A 26,698-nucleotide genomic window follows, 5' to 3' on the forward strand; every position below is an offset into this window, starting at 1 on the left:
GCCCCAATGCTTGAGAACAGCAAGTCCCACAATCAAACATCAGTGAAACTGCCTGCTCAGCATGCAGCTGAAGCTGCGGAATGCTGAGTACCACCTGGTTAGTGATGCTCTTACAAATGTCAGACTTCCTGAACATACACATACCCCAAGATGAATTATCAAAATCTAATTGAAAATATTTAAATCCCCCACTATTTAAGGCTCTCTATAGAGTAACAAATGGTGATAAAATAGAAGTTCATCAACGTTTCCATTAGGAATTACACTGTTCAAATGCCTAAAAGTAATTAAACCCATAAAAAGTGTTCTAATTATTTATTTGCATTTTTACTAGTCTCTAATACAAGAACACCATTTAAGACCCTACAAACCCTTGACCGTCTTTAAGAAAACAATAAAAGATGATAATACCTAGCTCATACAGTGTTTTTCACTAGTAAACCTTAAGGTGCTTTACAAAAGAAGTTTCTTTGAAATCTTTAGTTGCAGCAAGTGAAAACAATGTCTATATATGTGTATCCATATTTTTGTGTGCACTAGCCATAATATGTTATGATTATATTAGAGAGATCTCAGTTTAAAAATAAACCTACTCTAGGCTTATTACACTCCTTAGGATTTGTTTTCCTGAAGACTGGAAAAAATGGTGAAAACTGCGTTTCGGGACTGTCAAAGCATAATGCACGATGCATTGATATTCCTGGAGGAGGTTTATGGAAGTCAGCTAACACTGAGATGTCCATCCCCAGATGGGCATTCCTTGGCGCCCAGTAAGAAAACAAAACAGAACCACAGAATCAACTGGGTTGGAAAAGACTTCCAAGATCATCGAGCCCAACCATTACCCCAGGATTGTCAAGCCCACCACTAAACCACGTCACTATAAGGGCAAAATCCCCCCTCATGATCTCCAGTTACAGCCACTCCTCATCTGCCCCCTAGAGTGGCCCACACTGTATAGCTGCCATCCCTACCCCTTGTGGCCCATGGCTGTCCCTGGTCTCACCTCATTATCTCCCCTCACAAATGCTCCACCACTCCCCTCATGATCTTCCCTCATGGCCACCCCTGCTCTCCCCTCACAATCTCTACTCGCAACTACCTCAGGTCTTCCCTCATGATCTTCCCTCATGGCCACCCCTGCTCTCCCCTCACTATCTCTACTCGCAAGCACCTCAGGTCTTCCCTCATGATCTTCCCTCATGGCCAGCCCTGCTCTTCCCTCACAATCTCCCCTCACTCCTCATGGCCACCTCTCCTCTTACAATCTTCTCTCACCCCTCATGGTCACATCTCCTGTTCCCTCATACTCTCCCCCTCTTAACCGTCCCACTTATCCCCTCATGATCTTCCCTCATGGCTGCCCTTCCTCTCCCCAACATCAGCCTCTCTTGCCTACAGTATGGAAATAATAATTAAGCCTCTTTAATGGTGCACTTCCACAGAATCTCTACACCTTCATAGTTCATAACTCTCATTTCTGTACTGAGTGACCCTGTGGGTGAGCTTTACGCATTAAACAATTACTGCAATCACAATGTAGTAACATTCTTGAAACCAACCAAGTTAGCCTTATGGAAGAGAAAGCACACATCAAAAGGACAAGATGTTTGGGAGTTGTCACATAGTATTTCAGTTTTAAAGAGAAATAGGAAATGCGCTTTGGGTCCTAGTCTATTTCTACTTATCTGTATGTTTGCCTTCATTCAAATGTATACACAGTTTGAAATACATCTCCATCTGCTAAGAACTACAAGATGGTGAAAACAGTGCTTTCATGATGATTGAAAGAGCCAAGTCAGCTCTCAGCTAATAGACCATCATAATTACTCAGGAATTTAACTCCAAGTTTCTTTAATTGCATGTTAGGCTTTGATATTTCCCTTGTCTTAGGTTGGGCTGGGTACCAGTGTATGAACCATGTTATATCAGTTCGCCTGATATGCACCTGCCCTTTCCTCCACAATGATCTGAATAATAAAATAGCCCTTCCTTGAAGCAACAAAGACTTAATTAGTAGAAAACAAACCTGTCTCACAAACAGTGAAAATGCTTGACACACCTTACTGGTGCCAACATACCAGGTTGATTCCTACAGAAATTTCACAGACTATTTTCCATGAGTGTACTCTCTGAGTGATGCCCATGACACCTCCTGGTGTTTGACAATAGTTTCCTTCAGGAATCCAATATAAGGTTTAGAGCAGTAATATTCCATCTGTGACTTACGATCACAGACACCGGTTCCATATTCACAGTTCACAGCTGCTGTCAAGTATCTCATGTTCCCTACTTCCCGTACATTTCAAGAAAACTTCCTACCTCTGCCATCTTCCAACTTTCTCCCATGTTCCCTCCCTCCTCTCCCACTATGTCTCCCCTCTTCTCTTGTCCCCAGACACTCTCAACAAATGCTGAAATGTCCAACCACACACTCATATTCCTATCCTCTACCTTCTGCAATAGCAAAGACTGAGCTGTTCTGTTTTTTCCCCTCTTTTGCAGTACCTCCGTGTCAATCCTTTCCACCCACCCCCTCTTTTCAATTACATTTTACTGCTCAGCATCCCAAAATGCAGCAAAAGAGCTGTCATATACTAGGTGACTCCACATACTTTAACACACACAGCGCACCTCAAGAGGCAGTACTGGCTGTTTGGCTCATTCAGAGCTCCTCATCTCCATTGGGCAGCTGCTCTGCCCAAGTGGATGTGCACCTTGGCTATTTGGCCAACCAGCCTGAACAGATATGCTGGTCAGTCAGACATTTGGCTCTGGTACTGACTGTCAGTCCTCAGATGACACAAATCATGCAAACTGCCTCTTGAACAGTGATACACCAAAGAAACTGTCCTGCAAGGCACATGCTACACAAGTCTCTCATATCAATATTTAGGTAACATATCAGTATTTTAGGTTTTTAGACAGCCTCATCCATGGTGTTCATAACATTATTACATTACAACTCCCCTTCTGTCGCAATGATATGTAACATGTTACATTTTATTTAAAAAAAATGTACTTGCCCTAACTTTGCTTGAGAATTCTAAATCAGATCCTTGCAATGCTACAGAACATATGTTTGCTTCTAATTGAGTTAAACTGTTCTCCTTTTTAGAGAGCCTGTTCAAAATAATTCCAAAATAATTTGATTTAAACAAGAAAATAAACTGTTTCAAGTTGTTATAGATGACAACAGTGTGCTGACTGATAGGCCTATTACAAAGGAGAGATCCAGAAGGATCTAGTGATGGCAGTTGTTGCTCTGTTGGGATGTGACTATAAAAGCACAATGCTTAGTTTCCCTGCCTGCACAAATGGCAGTAATATCTGCAGACTTCCCATCAGATTCCAGCACTTTTGTATAGTGATGAAAATTACGATGAGCCCACATTCAGATGGTTAAAAGAATTGTATGCATCAACATAGGAGTAAGATTATGCTATGAAGAAATGTTAACACAAAAATACGGATGAAAGTTGACTTAAACAAATCTGCTAATGTAAATAAAACATGCTTTACAGAAAGTTAAATAAAACTGCATGGCATGCTTGGAAAAACAGCCACGAATGTAGCAACAGTGAAGGAATAAGAATCCAGAAGGAGTGAACAAAATCTTGGTAAATGATTAAAATCTCCACTTCAAACAGACTACATGTTCTTTTATGCAACGAGACCTTGTAAATCAAGTACTTATCAAAGGATTCCTCTACCAAGTGTCTAGAGCTTTAGCCCACCATCTCATGCAGGAGCTGTGCTGGAAAGGGCAGTGGAATCAGTGAGGCCAACCAAATCCCAACAACAGGCAACAACAGCTCTACATAACTGCAGTCCCTAAGGCTGATAGAGAGCTTGTCACACAGCAGGAGCTATAGGGAACCTTAAAGATGTATTATCAATGGATTTTTCAGGTTCAGTTCCAGAAGAAAAGGTTATAGCAGGAACAGTAATGAAACACAGGAAATAAATGGACCCATAGAAACAAACATTTTCCAGATTTGTAAGCTTGGTACTATTAAAAGACCATGATAATCAGAGATAAGATTTTGACAGGAAAAAAGGTGAAGAAATATTCCTGAACAATGCTACAGATATCTAGAGTGGAGCTGAAAGTGCTGGAATCTGCTGTTCAGTGAAAAGTCAGATTCAGCTCCTTGTAAATCAGCAGGACTTGACTAGAAAAGGAACAGGATCATAATTCTAAAATAAAAAGTAAATGCTAGTAACTACAACTGGCACCACAAGATTACACACCAAGCGTCTAAGCTTTCAGAAAGCTGATAACTTAAAGGAAATTTTAATTACAAAACAAAGACAAGATGTCAAAGCCAAAACGCTGTACCTGTGGCACCGGTTTGGAACAAGATCATCTTTAAGGTCCCTTCCAATCCAAACTACCCTGTGATTCTACAACCTGTTTTCTCCATTTCCCTTATGCTGTCTCACTCCCTCCTTACTTCACGTGGTTGAAAGAAGAGGATTGAAGATTTGGGTTTGCAATCAAAATACACAGTCACCCCAAACCCAAGGATTAGGGCAGGAGTAGAAAGCAATTATACAGAATCCTTTCCTCCACCCACTTCTTCCTAAACCCAAAAGGAAAGCTAAAGCAAAAAGTCAAACAAATACATTGTATGTGCAAATTTTCACTTACAAGGCACTATTTCCATTTTCCCCCCACAGTTTGTACTTTTTAAAATAACTGCTAAAATCTACTTTATGTCTACAGCTAGTGAGTATTTAAACTGCCACATTCATGTAGCAAAGTAATGGAAATCAACTTTTTACCTAACAAATCCCACCTCCCCAGAAGATAGGGATTTCTGATATAAGTAGGATTGCCTACAAAGGCAACACAAGAGAAATATTTATGAAAGTAGCAAAGGGAACAGTCTGACGAATGATCAAAAGATTTCAGAGTATCCACAACACAGAAGCTGAAATTCTCATTCACATGGAAATATGACAGAAAAGTATTTTCCTGGGGGATATCAGTCACCTTCAATCATCCCATGGAAATGAACACAGAAAATGCACTTTTCTGTGGATGATTTTGATTTAGATAAGGAAGACTGTTTCAAGGTAAATGACAAAATTAGGAAAAAAACAGTTTACATATTTTTCAATAAACGTTTATGAGCACAATGTAAAGCATACAACATATCCCAAGAAACAGAACAGCACTTGAATAGGGAATGGGTCTTGGTCTATACACTTAAATATTCAGAGGCAAGAAAAAAAACTACATGAAAGAAAATTTACAGTAGCCTGGAAGCTGTTAATTTCAACTGCAAAGAAGAAAAATGTGTTTGAACAGCAACAGTGGACCTTCATCTAAAGCTGGGCAGCGTTTCACCCTGGATCCGAGAAAGCAGCAAATTCTAATTCTCCCTCTTCCCCCAACACAAGAAATAGAGGTTTTCCTCAGAATCCCTTCGACACCAGACCAGACACAAAAGTTGAAATGTGAGCACTAATCTTGCCATTGGACCAATGTGCCTTTAACATTACTTCCTAGCAACACAAACACATACTCCATGAAAAACTGTATACACTGTGACCCTGGACATGCAAGGCCATGCTTTCTGCAGATCCAGCACATCTGAGATCTCACAGGATTTAAACCTGGTTCAGTCCAATTTAATTCAATTTTCACTAATTTCAGTTACATCTGACACTCAAAGATTCCTTAAGAGTAAGTTCCTACAACTTTCATGAATTTAAAGATCTCATTAAAGGAGAAAAACCAAAACTAATTCTGTCCGAAGGGGTGAGACCACCTCTGCTCCTTTCTCTCCCCTTCACGCCCCTTAGTTTGGTCTGTAGTTTTCCAGTCATCATGTGGAAACCAGCACATGTAATTTAGCATCAGCCACAGCACATGGTGTGTCTCACGGTACAGACAAGAAAAGGGAAAGGACCACTAGGTACATACAAGTTGAGGAGCTGAGAAATGTGGGTCAGAACTGAAAGCATTGCGGAGAGATGTGTCCCGCTGCACTGGGGTGAGTTGGGACACAATGTCATTGCAAACTAGGCTTCATTAATTCCAATGCTGATGAAAAAATTGTTTTGCTGTTGTTTTTAGCCAACAACATAGACATAATTGCAAAAAAACCACATGAATATGGAACAGGACAATAACAGAGTATTCAAAATGTATCACTACCAATGCAAAAGTTTTATGTCATTAATCTTACTCCTAAGCAGCCAGCTATCCTGTCTGAAGAGGGAATGCAAAGTGTTTTTTAAGTAGGCAGCCTCTGTCCTACAACTCCACCTCAAAGCAGATAAAGACATTTGAAACAATTTGATTAATCTGTGAGAAACAGGCTGTTTCCACTGGTTTATCCACTGATAAACACATAAACAAACACATGTACAGATTCTATGTGTATACTCTTATAGCAGGAACAACACAAGTAATTCAAGTCCCTACCAGTATTAAGGTAAGCTAGCTATGGGTTGTTTCATCTTACGGACTCACATTTACAGGAAATCAATTACAGTAACAAATTGCCAGACAACTCTGCTAAAAGATGAATATTTAAATAGTTTGACAGTTCATATCGTATCCCATCCTTTGCTGTTAAAGCAGACTAAGGAGTGTTCTGGCAGATCATGAACTTAGAGATGTAAATTATGGGTTAATTCCGTCCTTCCTCTGCTATCCTTTGCAACAGTGGTGGAAATACATATAATGAACCATACCTGTAATGTGTAAGATAGAAATTACTGGATGGCAGAAATTTGCAAGGAGATATTCCTCCAACATTGTTTTTGCACAGGTCAGAGCATAGCATAGCAACTTGGTATGATGCAACTTGACATTGTACAGACGACACACCAGTTCCGATCTGCCTTCAGGACAAAACCTTCAGAGCTTTTATTCCTCTGTAGTTTATTCCTGAGTTGAAAAATCCAGTTCTACATTAGACCTTTCCTGGACATTTCTCAATACATACATTCCTGTATGGGTTCTTTGTATTGCCAGAGAGAGACCTTTTGCTCTAAGGAAAATACAATACAACTCTCTACACATAGAGCAAAACACATTGAAACGCTGACATTCTGTACACAGAATATCAACCAGAGCTCTCCAAAATGCATGGAAGCAGTGTTGTGAGTCAAGCATGTATTGGGAGTGCTTCTAATGAATCTCTGCATACACTAAGGTCTTACATGATGCACATGCATAACATCTGTGCTACTTCATTGGGAATTTCACTTTGATAATGTTTCTATGACAAACATATGTTATATTTTTATAATCATTCATGAGCTGTTTTAAATGCAACTCATGGAAAGAATGTCTAGTGCTACAGAGACAACAAAACAATGCAAACAGCTAACAAATATGGAATTTGTTAAGGCTACCTTGTCCCTTTATCTTCACCCAGACAAATGCTTATTGAAGTGAAAAAAGGAGGAACATCATAACATGTTTCTTTTGCCATTCAAAGGTAAAGCAAAGGATAAGGAAAGCAGACATGCTCAGGATAATCAACAGCAGTAGCTGCCATTTTATAAGGAAAATTTTATTGGAAAAATTTGCTTTTTAACTATCATACAGAAGAGAAGAAACTAAAACCTCAGCTTCGTGATGGAGTAAAGAATACATGATCATTCTTGCTTTTTGAAGAGAAAGGTCTTTAGTGGTTTATTGCTGTAATCCTCACCGCCACCACCACAACCCCATGGTACAAATAACTCTCAGGGTTTGCATGATCAAAGCCTGGTTTGGTTTTCTTTTTACTACCGTAATGGGTCTCACTGGAATAGTGACATGACCAAACTTCCTGGAAAGTGAAATGTCAAATTAACACTGACCTGAAGAAACACTTAAGAAGTGAAAGAGTTACTGGAAAAAATGACTTGGAGTTTATGTATTTCTTCAGCTTAAAAAAATATATCAGTTGGAGGAATTACACCATCAGGCTGACATGGTGCCAGAGTAAACAATTCAAAACACTGCTCTATACTCATGTTGCTACCAGTCAGTTTCGGCAAAATAAGTTACTTCTGTATTTAACTGATAGTGAAAAAAGAGATGCACCAGCAGATAGGTAAGAGTTTTTCTTACCTGTGGTGATTTCATTCAACTCTTGTAAATGAGAAGATGAAGTCATGCTTTTTAAAAACCTGACATATGACTGACAAGACCACAGTTTAATGGTACTCTTCACCAGCAGGGGCAGAAAATCCCATCATTTTGTTGAGAGATGTGAAAATCTATTCTTCAGATGCTTTCGCATTTAGGAACTACTGATTATAATGCTTATAGGACAAGAAACAGGATTCTAAGCATAAAGTAACATTAATACTGTGTATGTCTATGTGTCCATTGGTCATGTAATTTAAGAGAAATATTTTCATGATTTCAAACCTTTTTTGATGCCAAAAATGTACTTACTTTTCAATAAATTACTGTAAATTTATAACCAGATTCACCACTGCTGTAATGAAATATGGCATTTTTAAAGCATGCAATGAAAAGCACCCTAAGTGCAGTGTTATTTCCAGATTTTCTTTGGTGTTGATTAAAATCTCACAAAAGAACACTGAATTCCATAGTTTTTAGCATTTTATGTGTAACTGCCAAAATATTCACCCTGGTTTCATGATGACTCATTGCAAACAAAGAGTTTCATTAAAACAATATGGCAAGTAACAAAATAATACAACAGCATCAAAAAAAAATCTCATCAGAAAAGAATGAGAGCCAGAACTGCAAAAGCAGACACACAAAACATGCTTATGTGCACTAATAAATAGGAACTTCTGAAATGCTGGCTCTGAAAAATAAAAATTGCATTTAAAAACAGTTTTCAGTTCTACAATCATAGCACAGGAAGTATCTAGAAATGAAGAAATAATGTAATACAGTTTAGCACAGGCTTGCAACTATGGAGCTTTTACCCTTTTCAATGTGTTGCGCTATATATTTACCTACTGTGCTACACATGTGTACCAAGTGTTTCCAAAACATATACCATAATCTCGTGTGGAGCTTGAGCATGAGGGAGCCGGAGGCAATACCAAATCTCTACAAATAGGAGTTTTTCACACAGCAGGATGAGATGGATAAGCAGAAAACTTTCACAGGAGACAGAGGAATAGGATTATCCTGTCTTTTGAAATGTTTCACATAGGTGGAAAGAAGGGTCTTGTAGGCAAAAAGTAGTTACTCAAAGCCACAAGGATTGACAGTCAGGTCAATAATCCTGTCTCCAACTAAAACTTTCTGGCAACACCAAACATTTCCTAGACTACGAACCTTCAAAACACATGATCACCAGTGAGACACACTGGCATAATTTTCATCTTGGCTTGTAGCTGTTCTCTACGGATTGTATTTAAACTCTTGACTAGAGAAAATGAAATTATTCCGATACACAAACAGACAAAGAAACACAAATAAAAATTAAATTATTCAAAATGTTCATACCTGAAGTGTAAAGCAAATTGTCCTATGATGTTGTCTTAGTCCTTTTAATGTCATTTACCAATTTAACCAAGGGAATTTGAAAAGCAATATGCAGGCAATGTATTTGTGCATCTGGAGCCCCAGGGAGCTCATGACAGTTATGACTTCATGTCACAGCAATATATACATTTGAAGTCATTACCATACCAATAGCTTAACTGTACTCCAAAGCTACACTGGCTTTTTATTAGGAGACAAACCAAAGAGCTTTCTGTGATTGGACTAAGAAATAATTTCCTTATGAACCACATTTCACATATATTTGTAGACCACTAATGTAAAATCTAGGAGATCTGTCTTCCTGTTTCCATTTACTACATGATGCACTGACATGGTATTCAATTATATTGTTACCACAGAAAAATCTTAATACATAATGAAATCTACAATAGCAAAATACTGTGCTAATATGTAATTTGGTGCTTCTGAAACTAAGAAGAATGTGAAAAGACTGAAATCCTGTAGCATCACAACAGGTTAACAGACTTTTAGACTAAGCAGGCAATTAAGGGCTTGTATATAGGTAAGATACATATTACGCAGTAGAAGACAGAATGCAATGACTCACATCCCTACCTGGCTCACGTGTCAGGTTTTTGATCCGAAGTATTACACACCTACCACACTCAACAGGCAAGGCCAAGAGTCACAATTCCGTGGAAGAGTATGGTTGCTCCTCTCTCTTACAGGACTGGTAAAAGCAATTTAAATAACTCTACAGAGAACACAGAAGACTTTTGAGTCTTCTTTTACAGTTTTATCTGCAGACATTTCACTAGAGGATTGAGTACACTGAAAAGATTCCACCTTCCACCATATAGAATCATGTAATCATAGAAGAGTTAGGGTTGGAAAGGACCTTAAGATCATCAAGTTCCAACCCCCCTGCCATAGGCAGGGGCACCTCGCTCTAAACCATATCACTCAAGGCCTCGTCCAACCTGGTCTTGAACACCACCAGGGATGGAGCATTCACAACCTCCCTGGGCAACCCATTCCAGTGCTTCACCACCCTAACAGGAAAGGATTTCCTCCTTACATCCAATCTAAACTTCCCTTGTTTAAGTTTTAACCCATTACCCCTAGTCCTATCACTACAGTCCCTAATGAAGAGTCCATCCCCAGCATCCCTATATGCCCCCTTCAGATAATGGAAGGCTGCTATGAGGTCTCCACGCAGCCTTCTCTTCTCCAGGCTGAACAGCCCCAACTTTCTCAGCCTATCTTCATATGGGAGGTGCTCCAGTCCCCTGATCATCCTCGTGGCCCTCCTCTATACTTGTTCCAACAGTTCCATGTCCTTTTTGTGTTGAGGACACCAGAACTGCACACAGTACTCCAAGTGAGGTCTTATTTAATACAGTATTTGGATAAAATGAGTGTGTCTTTAAGCCTATAGTTCCTTTTACATGCCTGTGCCACTAGTCAAGTGAGTTACATGCTGTGTCTGTAACAGAATCAAATGCCCAATGCAGCTCAATGCCATTGTAAATGCTGCAGGAGAAAAAGCCGTATTACACATGCTGTGCCCATGTCCTTTTTCTGAGCAGCTGTAACACAGCACTGACTACTTGGAAACTAGTTCTACCTGCACACACACATACACAACATTATCTAACGGTGACTAGCTGCAAAATGCCATCTCTGTCAGGGTTAATCCCAAGTAGTGGTTTTACTAACTGACAATACTAAGTTTTCTTCACTGCAAACACAGAGAGCTATTTAATACATACAGTGACAACAGTATTAATTTGAAGATTGTATTTGGCATTTAGAGCCTATATTTCTTAAGCTGGTTTTCTTGTAAGAAATTATCTTGATGACAAATATTCCAGATAGATGAACTAGCTGCAGATGATGGGGTTTAGATTTGGTTGGATTCTTGATTCTCCTTTTTCCGCAGATGCTTTACTATACAGCCACTTGGGTCTCCACTACAGTAATGCTGGAGAACCCTTACTGGGGTAGATAATGGGTCTACTTGCGCTTTATCAGATGGCTTGCAGTACTATCCATCTTTTGTAGCTTACCTGCCTTCTTTCTCAATACCTGCCTATGCCCCAATTTGCATGGCATTTGTCATTCTGGATCCTTTACTGGTTTATATTTCTTAGCTTTCCTTCCTCTCATCCACATTAATTTAGCGCTCTGCATTCCATGCTTCTAGTGTTTATAACTGAGCTTCCTTCAAAAATATTTTTTCCTGGCATATTTCCCTCTGTCTTTGAGTCCAGATGGAATTTACTGAGCACTTATCTCACTTGGAAGTTTTTAATTAGGAGAAAAACAGCTTATTTTTTCCTCGTCTTATTCTCTGAATTCTACTTTAATTAAGAACTAATGCGTGAAAAGATTAAATACATTATATTCAAATGAAGATGTATTAACCAACAGTGTTAGCGTTCTCATGATCTGTGGGGTAGAACAGTGGGAAGAACCCTCTGATGAGAGAAAAATCTCAAGTTGGCACCAGGGGACACGTGCATGCTCCTTGGCATTTAATTAAAAATGTCATTGGAGACCTGCTGAGTAACTTCCATCTTTAATAATGAAGCCTAACCAGTGACTCAGGGCTCTCTAGACCATTTACTGGAAGAAGCTCTCAGTGTCTAGGTACAACAGATTCATAAAATGTCAGCTGCAAAGCGGTGTTTGTGCTATTCAGAGATACAGAAGTCAAGCAATGTATCAGAAGACTACTAAGAAGTTCATATTGTGAAAGACACTTTATCTAGAATTGAAATATATTGCTGGGCTGCAATGGAGAAAGTGTACCTAATGAAAGTGTAAAGAGGAAAAAAAATGAGGACAACAGTATATTAATAAAATAGCAATGCAGGTGCTTAAACCGACATGGGCTTCAGTGCCCCAACTATAAATCTGAGCTCCCTTGGCTTCAACTTCTGAACTTTGTGGTTTTGACATAAATATTTTCAGAAGATGCTAAGTCTGTACAGGACAGGAAAACATTTGGTCTTTATAATGGAAATGTTTGCAGCATTCACTGGTGAAGACTGGGTACAGAAGAGAGAATACAGGTTACCTCTGCTGGAGAAACTGTATGACACCGTCACTCTTCATAAACCAGGCAGGGGAATATGGCAAGGATGGAAATGGCTGGCTATTTTGAAACCACCCAACATTCTACAGCAATTACAGACTGGGTTCCAGCTTAGTCTTCTGTTTAAAACGTTCGTATATGCATATTTACATGCCTATATAGACAAAGAAAACACCTCCTGAGGTATCACCCTAGCATTTTGAATTGTATCATGAAGTACAAGAACAAGACTCCTATTATTCTATTTCTTCCTGAGATTAATGGAATCCCTGGCTAGAAAAGTACATTATACAAATTTAAGGTTAATTTTGGGACACTGTCTGTTATTGGAAAGGGGTCATGGATAATATAGCAACAAATAATTTAAATTATTCAAATAACTTTTTGGAGTAGTTCATAGAGAAACAAGCTCACAAACAAAAAAAAATTCTTCCTGCATTCCAAATCACTTTCTTTACAGAAAGTGATTACATGTAAAACAACTGATGCACACTTGAGAGCACTAAATTAGCTTTTACCACTCAGGACAATGTCCCACATGTCACTGTGGATAGTTCAATGAAAAACTTATGTTTCTTGCAGACAATCCATCAGAAAGATCAAAGGTGTTTAGAAAAGCATTAGGAACTGAAGAATAACCCCCAAACCTAACACTGACTTCAATTAAAAAAAGGGGGGAGGGAAGGGGAATTTTCTGTGCCTGTGTGAGAGAGATGGACAGGATCCATCCCATTCTGGTTCCAGATGGTATTCTGCTGCTTCACACATGCCACTGACCTAACTAACATTTACTGCTGAAAAGCTGTAAGATTGTAGGTGAACTTCCTCCTACAGATAAAGATTGAAGCTCTTAGCATGACTTTGATCAAAAGTCATATCTTGGCTTTCTGTATCCAGTTATTTAATGCCACGTATGTTTAAGGAATTCAGCAGTGTTTCTTCTGTAAAAGAACCTGGAAACACTGGATAAGAATTTAAAATGAGCTATGGTTCTTCCCCACTCCCCACCCTACCATTTTAATTCAAGAAACAAACTAACTTGAATAAACCTCATGAGAAAGGGGCAATAAGTTTGAAGTTTCACTCAAGATTATTAGTGCTACATTTTTGTGCAGTCCCTGTTACCACCTTAGGAAGGTCTGGGTTACCATCAGGATCAGTTAACCCCACCTTTTTCAGTACCAGAGAACAGTGTTGAGCTGAGAAAAAAAACAATACAGAAGATGAGTGAGATATAACGAATAAGCTGAGAAAACACTGAAAGCCAACTAAAAGTCAAAAGCATCCCTGATGTCATTTAAGGCAGGTTAATGGACTGACAACAAGGATAAATTAGACAGTTGGAAACAATTTACAGATGGCTGAAGACATTCTACATTATACAAAAATTGGGTTGCCAAAACCAAACACTAAGATGTGAGGCAACAGTTTCTGTAGGATTGAAAGCTGCCTTCTGTCGTTTTCCTGTCTTCATCTAACCCTTTAGAAGAGTCATTCAGAACCTTTCCTTGTCCATGTAAAAAGCAATTCTAAGCTCAAAGCTTTGACTCGATGAGCAGATGGTGACCTTATCCCTGACTATTAGTTACCAGGCCGCATGCAGCAGGCTTTCACATTCAAATTTAACTGAGATGACCGTACAGATGTAGAACAAAGCAATTTCAAACAGGCACAAAGCAAACAAGGAATGTGTCTAAACTGGGTAGGTTTGAACGGCTGGAAACAAAATAGCTTCTGACTTATTCTGAACAGTCTTGTTCAATTGTGAGACCTAAAGAAAAATTCCCTCTGACAGTTTAATATACATAGCACTAGCAATATCACACACTCAGCTTATAGAAACACCAATTGCTATTCACCCTGGCATTCTTCAGATGATAGTATTAAGCTGTGTATTGATACATCCTGCAAATCCTGAAGACTAGCAAATTTTCACTCTTCAGCTTTTCAGAATTAACCTTTTGACAAAACTATCAAAACAAACTTAAGGAAGAGAATGGCTGCTTGGCCATAAGGTCCTCTTGCTAGAGCAGGTACAAGGTGAGCTAGAAATGTATTATGCTTATGAGGTCAGATAAGAACAAGTACAGTCACTCTACAGCAGAGTATACCAACATGCACAGTACACAACAGGGCTACACTACACAGATGATGCCCTCTGAAATCCCCACCTTCCAGGAGACAAGCTCATATCCTCCATCAGAAATATCAGAACACACACACACACATACATGCCCATACTTCCCACGAGTACCAACAAATGCGCAGGTGGAATGCAGATTATTCTGCCTCCTTGCCCATCACCTCATACAGGAAGGTGGGTATATGGATCATTTATGATAAACCATCAGCAAGTATCTTCATATACTCATCACAGACAGGATTATAATGCAAAATAATATTGGAAAAATTAGAGAAATAATTAAGAGAAACAATGAAAATTAAAACAGACCATAGCTATACATGCCATAAACTAGTCTCTAGACCCATAGATATTAACTGAGTACTTCCACAAATAATCATACGTGTGGTGGCCACTGCTGAAAACCTGATCCACAACACTGAGCTAAAAGGCAGTGATAGGCTCATTTTTAGGTTTCACAACTCAGTGAGATTTTTAATGCGTGACAACCTTTCACATCTGCTCTGGTTGGGAGCTGAGGATTTTCATAAACAAATAGATTTCATTTGTTTTTTACAACTGTAATAGGTCAGAAGCAGAGAATCAATACTCCGAGATTGGGGAAATACTCCAGAGGCTAGAAATTCCAAAATAAGATAGTTATATGAAATGTCCTTTTATTAACTGCTCTCCTCAGAGATGCTTAAGAAAGCATATTCATCACGCTCAAATTGAACTGATCATGGTATGACTTGCATCACACAACATAATGTGGCAGTAGTGAAACCCTGAAATGACACAAAAGACAAAAATCAATTTTAAGATTTTTCAATTAAAAAGGAAGCCTACAGACCTGCAAAGTCCCATAAATAAAGAGGAGAAGGATTATGGCTGGCAGTGCTCTCAGTTACTTCATTTACATGTGAAAGAGCTCAAATTCTAGTTAATTACACTGCAGACACAACCCTGGATATCCAGAGTATGGATATAAATTTCCCATTAGAAAACTCCAGCTTCTCTCTCTCTCTCAATTCTCTTTAAAGATTCTTCATCTCACTGGTGTCCACAGATCTGCAGAAAACCAGCCAGCTAAAGTACACCAATACAACTGTGACAAATACTGTTATCAAAACTGCTTTCATATGAACGTTTCATTCATTCCAAGATTTTCTAACTAAATACTCTGCTTATCTTGTCTTCTGGTAGATGTTCTCATTTTCTCCCCCAAGCTTTCTACCTTTAATTTGTCATTTACATAGAAATGAATAGGAATTCAAGAAATAAATACATTTTGCTTTAATATCTTTGGTCATTCCCTCCTTTCTTTAACGGTCTTTCCATCATACTACAACACGTTCTCTGGAATCACTAGATCAAGTTGTTTAAAACCATTTTCTTTCGCCTCCTCCATATCATATTCTACTAGACATACACACAGTTGCTTTTATGGGATTGTAAAAATGATGTTGGGATATTAAATTTTACAAATCTAGATTTGTAGAAGTGTGTGTTTGTGTGTATTTTGTGTAAAACCTGTGAAAAGAGGAAAGCTACTGCTCCTCTTCCTTTGACTGAATGTTAATTTCCCCCACAAAAAAAGCCCCTTAAGCCCCTTAAATCCATCATGGTTCTGCTGCAGTGCTTGCCCAGATGCCATTCTTTACAAACACAGCAACCCTGAGCACCGATACTGGATACTCCCTTAGGCTCCTTACCCCAGCTACCTGTTGCAGTCAACAAAGCCTGTGAGAACCACCACAAATTTCTGTTCTCTTTCTTCCCCTGACGTCCTGAACAACAGATCAGCAGTCAACAGAAACACCCCACTGGAAAAACAAGGGTAAATGGGGGGATTGGCATTTTCTTATTTTTCTTAATTGATCCTCCTGAGGACAGTTGCATTTGTCAAGAAATGACCACTAATATAGAACTTTCAAAGGACAACACTGTGCAGCTCTAGGGTCTTTTTCACCTTTCTGAAACACAACGTAGGCTTCCAGTGTGGTTGGGACCACGTGAGAACCTACACTGCCAGTTCACAGGGTGTTCAAATGGACTCCAAGGATAAAAACCAACATGAATTAAAATGACCATTCTTGACTTAACAATTAAAAAAAAAAACCCAAACCTGTTAGTATGTATCCATCTGTATGTCCCAGCTCTAGGAAAATCCACGACAAACCTCAGCTGAACTTATTAGCTCTGTAAAACAAAATGGAACCCAAATAATATTCACTACTCTATGCTTCTTAAAATTATACTTGCATCTTCTATTTGCTCTTCTGGGCTTTCACTGAGACACAGAACTGATTCATTCAGTTTCTGCCATAAATCCATCTACTGGTGGAGGAAGCTCACTTCAACAACGGGTACTTCAATGGAGTCTTCCGGCCTCTGCAAACACACATAAGCTAAAATTCCCCAAATGCCCCTGAAGTGTTTCTCCTGGGCACGCTCAGTGTTCCCTTATTTCAGGAGGTTTCCGCAGGTATTCAGAACATTTCATACACAGCGTCACATATGGAATTAGGATCCCCCATATATTGAAACATCCCAGTTCTCTCTCCCTTCCAACCTAGTGGCTTTTCCTACTTCAAAATCAACTGCGACAAGGATTCAAATTTATTAATACAAAGCCTGGCATTTGATATTTTTCACAGCTCTGCTCTAATCATACCTGCTGCAGGGCGACAGCACACATGAATATGTGTTTACTCCCAACCTACATCTAAAGAGGAAGGACTTCTGGCGCTGCAAATTATCTGAAGTGCTATTTAACCTTTTCTGGTATTGACATCATTTCCTTTGGGAGCAGAACAGAGCCTGTCATAGGTTACAGCTTTCATTCAGCACAGTAGATCTCATCTAGTCTGGCAAAGGTTCTTCTCTGGCAATTAATTCCATGTTTTATTCATCCCAGAATTCTTTAAAACTGCAAATCAAAATGCCACTCTGCATTGCTAACCACATTATGAACCACCAGTACTGCAAATAAAGGTGCTTTCTGCATAGCAATCAGATTGCCTCTTTCCAGAGAAAATGAATTTAGCTCTGTATTTATCTCACTAATTGCATTCAGAGCATTACAAAGTATCACCCGCCTCACATTTACATTATGCAAAATCTAATCTCCGTAAGTTACTAAACCAAAAGTGAGCCATACATTTCCCTCCTGAGATTCGGGAAGCACACTGGTTGAACTGTCAATCTATATGAATTAGATTTATCAGGAATAAGTTTAGATACCACAAAAGATAAGAGAAGAATAGCCTCAGAGCATGTGTGTGCTGTAAATTCAGTGCTTAGGAGAAAGCGGGACAGCTGACCAAGCACATGTCGCTGATTTTATGTCTCTCCAATTATTATGAAAGTGAAGAGACAGAGTCTTGAGTTCAGTTAAATTCAAGAAATAGCATAACATTCAAATGGAAAGCAGCAAGTGCCCTTTCAGCTCCCCCTGCCAGGTGCCCCCAGGGCTCCATTAAGTTTATGGGTAAGATTATCCAGTGTTCATTGTCCCACTGCAAGCTTCAGAAATGAAAATCTTCCACAAAGAGCTGTATAAACGTGTGTCCCAACTAGCAGGAAAACTACATTACACAAAGAGTTACAATTCAGGGGCTAGAACCTGCTGTTCTTATTTAGGCATAACTCCCACTGACGTCAATGGGTTCTTCGCTTGAAGCTGTTCTTAGTAAAAACTGAGAGACTGAATCCCAGGTTGAAATGCTGAAGCTTAGAAAAAGTCTATAGGGTACATTATTGTAGCTAAGCATTGCCAAGGGTTTTTAGTTACTGCTTTGTGCTGTAATTAGTGTTCCACCTCCTACTCTATTAGCTCTACCAGTGTGTAAAGCACTCTTCACAATTTTCTACAACAGAACAGATTGAGAGAGCACATTAGAGACAGTGTTTTCATACTATGGATTCTTTTCCATTTTTAATTCTTTGTAAAGGTGCTGTTCACAGGAATGGCTCACAAGGTTAGTGCATTATTATTTCACAGGCTTTCTTTCAAAATGCCATGATTCAGTCTTCCAAGATGAAACCATGTCACACCAGAAGCAGTGAGTAATACTTGTGAAGTCTAATTGCATCATTTTTCAGGAGGACTTGGCCTTGACATGTCAGTCTGGTCATATTATGCTATAAACATGACATTATAAGATACTAAGAAGAAGATAGTGCTTTGGATATCTGCATATACACAAGACAAGGCAATAAAGCTGATCTGTGTTTGGACACAAAGAGAAAAACATCAAAACTATGATTATAAAGCTAAATAACTAAGAATGACAGCAGGGGTCAGACTACAGGTCAGCACCCTGCCTCAGAGTGTGGGCAACAGCACAGGCTATTACAGGGATACCTTCTCAAAGGACCAGTTTACCATATATAGATTTCCTGAATGTATCTTGGTATTTAATAGCTCTCAGTGGTCTTTTTCTTTCATTAATTTCTTCACTCATTTTCAAACCTACAATTACTTCGCCTCCAACTGTCTTCTAGCAAGGAGGGCAGATTACGTTGCATATGCAAATGAGACTTCCCTCTGTGTAAAAGCATGAACTTCTTCAACAACAAGTTTTAAAATGTGGCACCATTATTGCTGTTGCAAACTCTGAAGTTACCGGTATTTTCTGTAGCACTCAACAAAATGGGAGAGTAAACACTCATGAATTTACTTTGAAACATGTGAGATAAGGCAGATAAATATCTGATTTTTATATTAGAGTATAACGTGTCTATTTGCCTCAGTATGTCAAATGCCACTGGCAGCATGTGGCAAATCCAAGACTAGAATTTAGGGCATCAGCTTCTCTACCTCCTCCTTAGTACAAGATGGGGGGGGAGAAACCAAACCACAAGAACCTACAGAACAAGGTCAATACTGAAGAGCTTTCAAAAGCTTCAGAACAAATGCAGATGTGACCAAGGTTAATGAAGCTGAAAGAAGCTGCACCCATTCTTTAAAAATCTGTTGTTGTCTCCACAGCTTTGAAGACTAAATACATGGGTGCTGCCCTGCGCCCTTAAAAAGCATCTGTATTTTCCTATATACTGACTTCATTCATAATACGCCTCTCGTTTTGAGTAAGCCATATTGCTTTTGCTTCATTATTGGCTAAATAGGATTTTGGAATGTTTCTGCTTGTGGAATATTCTGCCTATAGAATAAGCCTACTGGTTGGAATTCTTTGCAAACAGTTCTCTGTGGAACAGAAACAAAACCATGCCTCCCAAAATACAATAAACATCTTGAATAATCCCTACAAATTAAGAAGGACACTATAAAAACATTGGTCATCTCACCTGCTTTAAAACCCAAATGGAAAAAATTACCAGCCTTGGACTCTGATACACTAATTCATAGAAGTATTTTTATGGGTCTTTGATGCTGTCTCCAGGGATGGGGGTAGAATGGGACATAACAGTGGGGGGAGAAGGCCCGAAACCTTAATCTGCATGTACTACTTTTCACAGAAAACCAGGATGCTGGGAAAAGGGGATGTTATCTCTCCTCAATGAGATTTGTGATGCCCATTTTTGTCTCTTTCTTATGATCAATTTTGAACAACTCTTCAGTGATGCTGTGTGGTGCCTTGTTATAATGAAAGCGCTCTCTGATCTTACAGAATAGTATGATGGGGCAGATTTCCTTTATCATACACTACCATCACACAAAAATACACATACTTAGAGAGAAGAACTGATTATTGAGCAGTGCTGAGGAGAAATAACAAAAGTTTTTAAACCAAAGACAATATTGTCTCAAATGGACCAGAAATATATAAATTCAACCAGGAAAAGTTCTGAGTAGTTGCTGAATTTTCTTCCTTCGAATATAACATCTCTTTTCCAGTGATACATGGATATACACAAGCAGCTGTGAAGCACTAAGGTATAGTCGTATTAAGAATTTTCTCTTTCTCACCCATTTACATGTATTTTATATACACAGGGTTTTTTTTCATTTTGAAGTAGAATCAGTGGGGCATTCTTATTTTAAAAGATAAAACTGTGTTCACCAAACCACAAAGAGAGAAAGAGAAAACCTTCTTTGTTTTATCCAAGCGATTTCTGGTCTGAATAATGTCATATAATCAGTTCGACCTCAGCTGGCCAATCCTGAAAATCTATGCATCAGATTGTGTGTTGACCGGTAGAGCTAAAACCCAACACTGCATGCAATATGTTTCCATGATCCTACTTAAGAGTCCAAATGCTGTAGAACCTACAAAAAGTCAGGAATGAAGTTATGGCAGAGAATCTAAATACAGAAAGGGGAGCTAATGCTGTTATCATTTCAAGGCAAGCTGGCAGTGCTTTGGAATTTTCTCAAGAATGACACATTAAATTGACATTACTAGAAACTGGCCCTGATGAAACTAAATGGCTTTTAAAAGCATTAATAAAAACCTGTCCTAATGATTAAGAGTCCACCATTTTCTTTCAGGGATTAAATGTCTAATATGACATTAAGAGGTTTAATGACTTCTTCATGAATACTTCAGTTAAATTAGTTTATTAACTTTACAATATAAATTTAAAATATTTTTAAAAGCCTTCAGGAAATCCTAATCTACCTATTGTAATGGGGACCCAGGAAGCAACTGACTGTATAAAAATCAATAGGCCGACCATAGTAGTGAAAGAAGAATTTGCCTATATGGCAGAAGCTGCTGTACGAAACCACTAACTTACAGGTAACACTCACTGCAGTTTGATCCTTTTTGCATGAGCTGCCCAATTTTTTTTAATGGCTGATCTACCAATTTACATGTTTTCTCTCACACAAAGTTTTAGAAAATTCTGGTAAATAATGAAAGATCGACTGTGTCACGTAAATACGATTCAGTCCGGATTCGAGAAAATGAAACACTAATGCATTTGTGAACACATCCTCTGCTGCTTTCAAGAATAAAGCTGCAAGCAGTTTAGCTTCTCACATATACTCTGAAAAGATTTTATTAGTCACATAACACAACAGTTCTGAATGTTCACAAATATTCAGCAAACAGCAAAAGCTGTTTATTAAACTTCAAAGACTAACTTGCATTTAGTGGACCAGTTTAAATTGTATAAGCAAACTGTGTAACTGAAAGACAGAATTTGTTGAAGTAAACTACATAGGAATGAGTCACAAACAGATTTATGATGTGTTTAGAAAAGAGGCAAAAGGCTGACTTTGTCAGGAAGATGCTGCACTGGAATGAGTTCATACAGCTCCAGCTCAGTGAGGACGTGCTTTGAATGGTGCTGAAATCTGTGCTCTCACTGTCTGACCCGCTGCTCTCAGTGCATACTACAGTACCAGTAGTGTGACTGACACTTGTCACAGTAATGAGCGCCAGAAAGCCAGAGCCAAGCAAACACAACTTTTAGTAGCTTCTGAGTGCTGGTGCCATGACTTGGTGCAGGTACTTCAGACAGTTCATTATATGAAGCATCACTAATTTCTGCACATTCAGTGACATTTTTGAAACAGGCACTTTCAGAAAGACACAGCCAATTTTTCCTACACACATTTTAAAGTGCACTCTGTATTCTCAACATCGTGTAAAACTTTCTGTGGATCTAAGTGGAAAAGGAGCAACAGCTATGTGGTCTAGTAATCTCCAGCAACTATTTTTTTTCTGGAGAACAAGCTAAGAGCTCTTTGGAACACAGTTCCAAATCTCATTAATTCCCTTACTTAATGATCAACACTGTGATATGGAATTCTGGTCACTCTTCCTGGTCATCCAAATTCCTTGCAAGAACGTGTAAAATGACCTGTAAAACTCAGAATTAACTTTAGCAAGGCTTCAAAAGACTATGAAACATGAGGTTCATGACCGTCACTGCAAACCTTTTGTTAGGTTTCAGTATGTTTGAATCACATTTCAGTGAGTAAGCAGAGCCTCTGGATAACCTGAAATCAATACAAATTATGAAGGCTGGTGACTACAAACTGATCACCAGCTGAAGGAGGCCTCTCACTTCCTTTCCCTAACAGTGTTCATGCAGATTTCATGGAAATCACACAAAAATACAGCTGCATTCAAAAAACACTAAGTACCAGCAAAAAAGATCCTTTTACTTTAAGTTTCCTTGTATTGTTCTACTTTTATTGACAGCCTGAGAGCCAAGTCTCTATTTGTTAATTATACTCCTTATTTATCCTGAGCAATATAAACCTAATTTTCTAGTAACATGAAGAGGAGATACATGTATTACAGGCCTGTGAGAGCACCTCAGTTTACTACCACCTTCGTAACAGTAAGTCTGTTACTTCTCAGGGATCCTTGTTTCACCTGCTCAAATGATGCTGTTTAACAAAAGGCCCATCTTCTCTGTAGTAACCTGGTGCTGGAATAAGAGTTGAGGCTGGAGAAAATCAAATTTCTGTCTGAAAAGTACCTTCTACCCCCTGCTCCTTCTCTGAGCACAGCTTCAGATGATTTCACTTGCTTTGGGCAGGGTTCTTCTCAACTGCACCACCAGCAAACAAAGACAGAGCTACAGAAAACCATGTCCTGTAACTGTACATGTTGTCTCATCTCAGTGCATTTGGAAAATGAGGAAGTAATATTTACCAGATGCTGCTGGCAATGGCATTGAAAATTAAACAGAGTCCTAACCAGTTCTGCTAGCGGGTAGACAAAAGGCATAGAGCCTCTCCACACCTTCACTGAGTCATTTTGAGGGACATTTTGGCAAAGATACCAGAAGGCCTGTTCAGTGACCACACTTTAGCTGCAGAAGACATTTAATTCTGCAGCAAATGCCTGACTCAAAAGCTTATTTTCAGTGTTACAGATAAGACACTACTGAACCAGAGGAGCTACCGTTTGTACTATTCTTCAACTACTTCCATACGGAAGCATACAGGATAAAGATACATGGTCCCTTTTCTTTTTCAGTGTATTTTTCTCTTTCATATATTCACATCCACACATACAGGACCAGGACTGTCCCTTTCAAATGCCAGATGCAGACCAGAGCTCCCTCCAATGCATCTGTGCAAGGCCAAATGCCTCAGTGGTGAGCAAGTAATAAATTAAATTTATTTATTAAAAAAAATTAGTCCTCCCATAACCTCCTTGTGAATCTTGCTTATAATTCTCTCCCATAAGACAGAGAGAATGCTAAAGATCTGACATGTAAACTGAGTGAATTTTGGTGGGAGTGCCTTATTTTCTATCCAGAGAAGTAAACTTGGTGTAACAAGATCACTTTGTAGGTGTAAATGGCAATTTTACTAGGGCAAATAACACATATAATGGATCCAGTAAAAGCAAGCAATAGGCCTTACGCTGTTATTAAAATAAACTGAACAATTTCTTGAGCTTTCAGAAACTACTTCTAGATTAATTTCATTGTGGATATGGACCCTGCTGGGATAACCACAGAGATTAAAGAATCAATATAGCATGTATCTGCGTAACAAATCTCTTGACAACCAAGAGAGGAAAACCAGATGTGGGGAGAAATAAAGAGATCACTGCTATCCCACCCCCCTGACCTGCTGCTGCTCTATGTTTTGTCTTCCCTGTCACTCATCCAGCCAAATTTTATTTTCTTCTGTGCCTCTCCCACCAGGTTTCCAGTTCCATTCCCTGGTACAATACATGGTACCAGAAGGTTATATTGCCATCCTTTGGGCAGAGTCTTCTGTCCTCAGAGACTAAACAGGGAAAAACATGAGGTTAACTTTTCACAATACACCTTGAATTCCAAGACTGACCTTTCTGCCCTGCAAAAACAATGTTCTTCTGCATCTCAGATGGAAGACATCTATTCCATACATATGGGTTTTCCAGACATAACCCTGCTATTGGTGTAGGAAAAGGTAAGTACAATCCAGATTTCATAGAACTGTGTTAGTTGAAAAAAAACCTTTAAGCTCATGAAGTCCAACTGCTAACTCAGCACTGTCAAGCCCACCACTAAACCATGTTCTTAATGCCCTAAGGCACACATGTGTGCACATCTACACATCTTGAAAACTAAAAAACACTTCAATCTAACTTACTATCTAGTAACATGGTCTGGATTATTAACCATACGATATGCAATGTATTAAAGTAAAAAAAACCCTAATCAAACCTTACATCACACCTTGTATTTCTCTAGTAGAACACCACAAATAATCATTGAAGAACCCAATATTTTCACTGTAAAATATTTCTGCTCAGTTTCTGCTTTGCTTTCGAATCCTGAAAACACTAATAAGGTCTTCACATCAGCCACAGGTATCTTCCAATGCTTGGACAAGCCGGCTGATTCAAAGGCAATATATGCTGGTTATAAGGGAAGAAGTCTTACAGAAACATTTTTGCTGAAAGAGGCACAATGAGTCAGAATTGCCTATTTCACACCTCAATCACCTTTTGCTTCAGGATGTGAAAATAACATTATTAATTTTATCTGACAAAACAATAATACTGCTACTGGGTCACCTGGCAAAGAATAGGGTGTATTAAGTTCCTCATTTGGAGATAAACACCGTTGGAGTCAAAGCAATCCCTGGCCCTGCCTGTGACAGGCCTCAACAAGCACAGAGAAAACTGAAATGGTTTAGTCCTGGGGCTTTTTTACCCTTTTAACCTTTATGTAAGTTACACCACTGTAAAACCACTACCTCCTAAATCTACATCTCTTCTCTAGAATCCTCTCACTTAAACGAAAGAATTGATATGCACCAGCAATTACAGATCAATACAGTGTTTATTATTCATGGGGTAGAGCTTTTCTCTATCTACTGTCTAATGACTGAGGTTCATTTTCTAATCAGACATGCACTCCCCCTGTATGTTTTGCTGAAGACATTTATTTGAGTGATGAGACATAAACCAGTCATTTTTGCCATGCCATTTTCTATGTGAACATAGTGACTTTGAATCCAACAAGTGCCTTGTACCAATGCTGCCGATCTGATTTTGTTTTGCAAAGAAGTTTTGCATTCTTACAGTTACAATGCAAAGGCAGATGGTTCAATCAATCAGCACCTGGCAGGAGGATCTTGCTTACAAAATCAGGGAGGAAGCCAGCATTCCTGACAGCATGGATGTTCCACCATCTCCATCTCTTGGCTTGAAATTTATCAGGGGTGAGAGGGAGCAGAATTACACTTCAAGTCTGCACGCAAGCAGTTTTGGCACTGCACCGCAGCTACAGGAGAAGAGCCAGGCTGAAGGCTTGAATTATGATCTTTTTCTTTCCCCTCCTGCCTTAAATTGCTAACTTTTTCTTAGTGTCCTCTCAAAAACTTGGCATCATAACAGAATATAAGAAAAGCGGAAAGAATGATGTTCACATTCTCTTGGATGTCTCTTTGGTTTATGCAATCCCGTGAGGAAGCAGCCAGTACATCTGCCCCTGGGGCTCTTGAGTAAAGAAATAGCTTCAAGTCACCTCATTCTCTTTTTTTTTTAATCTATTATTTTTAAAAAATTAAGGTGTGCAAAAATAATTCTTGTTTTGTAGTTATGCAGTTATTATCAGAAATCAAAACTAGGGGAGGTTGATTTCCTCATTAACTCGGAGTGAGCCACTCACTGCCTTTCAGTACCTGGAAGCATCATGAACTGGGAGGTAAGCATATCTGATTTGAAAGCTATGGTCCACACTTGGAAAATGTAGTCACTGGAAGATTGTTCTCAAAAATACAGAGCTAGAAGATGTGTCAAAAGATTACTAGTTCATTACTCTACTCCAATCCAGAACTCATTATCTGTATTGAACAGGGATTCATTTGTTTTCTTTCATTGCTTAAATGAACAAGAGCTGAGACAGGCAGCACAAAAGCCAGACTCTAAGCAGAGCCAAGCTCCACACCATCCTCCTGCCACTCTGGGTCCACAGGGGATGTGTTGGCCATCACCATAACCTAATAAAGTTTACTAGTTGCTCTAATTTCTGGAAGTTGAAGGTTTGGTCTGCCCCTCATGTCCCTGTAGTATCTCTCTTGTATTGAGAAAAAAGTAAGAAGTGAGACTTCAACTTAGCTGGCTTCGTAACAGCTGAGAAACATCTCCATCAC

General features: G+C 38.9%; 1 long non-coding RNA gene across 2 annotated transcripts in view; it reads right to left on the reverse strand.

The window, feature by feature from the left end:
- LOC133224255 (uncharacterized) overlaps positions 1–26,698 on the reverse strand; it is a 154,280-nt gene that overhangs the window by 42,128 nt on the left and 85,454 nt on the right. Inside the window, exon 1 of one of the 2 annotated variants that reach the window (XR_009728810.1) lies at positions 16,643–16,729. The exons of the other annotated variant lie outside the window; for it this stretch is intronic. This is a non-coding gene — a long non-coding RNA (uncharacterized LOC133224255). Of the gene's footprint in view, positions 1–16,642; positions 16,730–26,698 lie in introns of those variants that run through there. 2 annotated transcript variants of the gene reach the window in all.

Source organism: Neopsephotus bourkii, unplaced genomic scaffold, assembly GCF_033783945.1.
Source record: "Neopsephotus bourkii isolate Nb327-2 ecotype Australia unplaced genomic scaffold, CSIRO-AGI_Nbou_v1 NB_1663, whole genome shotgun sequence".
NCBI lineage: Eukaryota > Metazoa > Chordata > Aves > Psittaciformes > Psittacidae > Neopsephotus > Neopsephotus bourkii.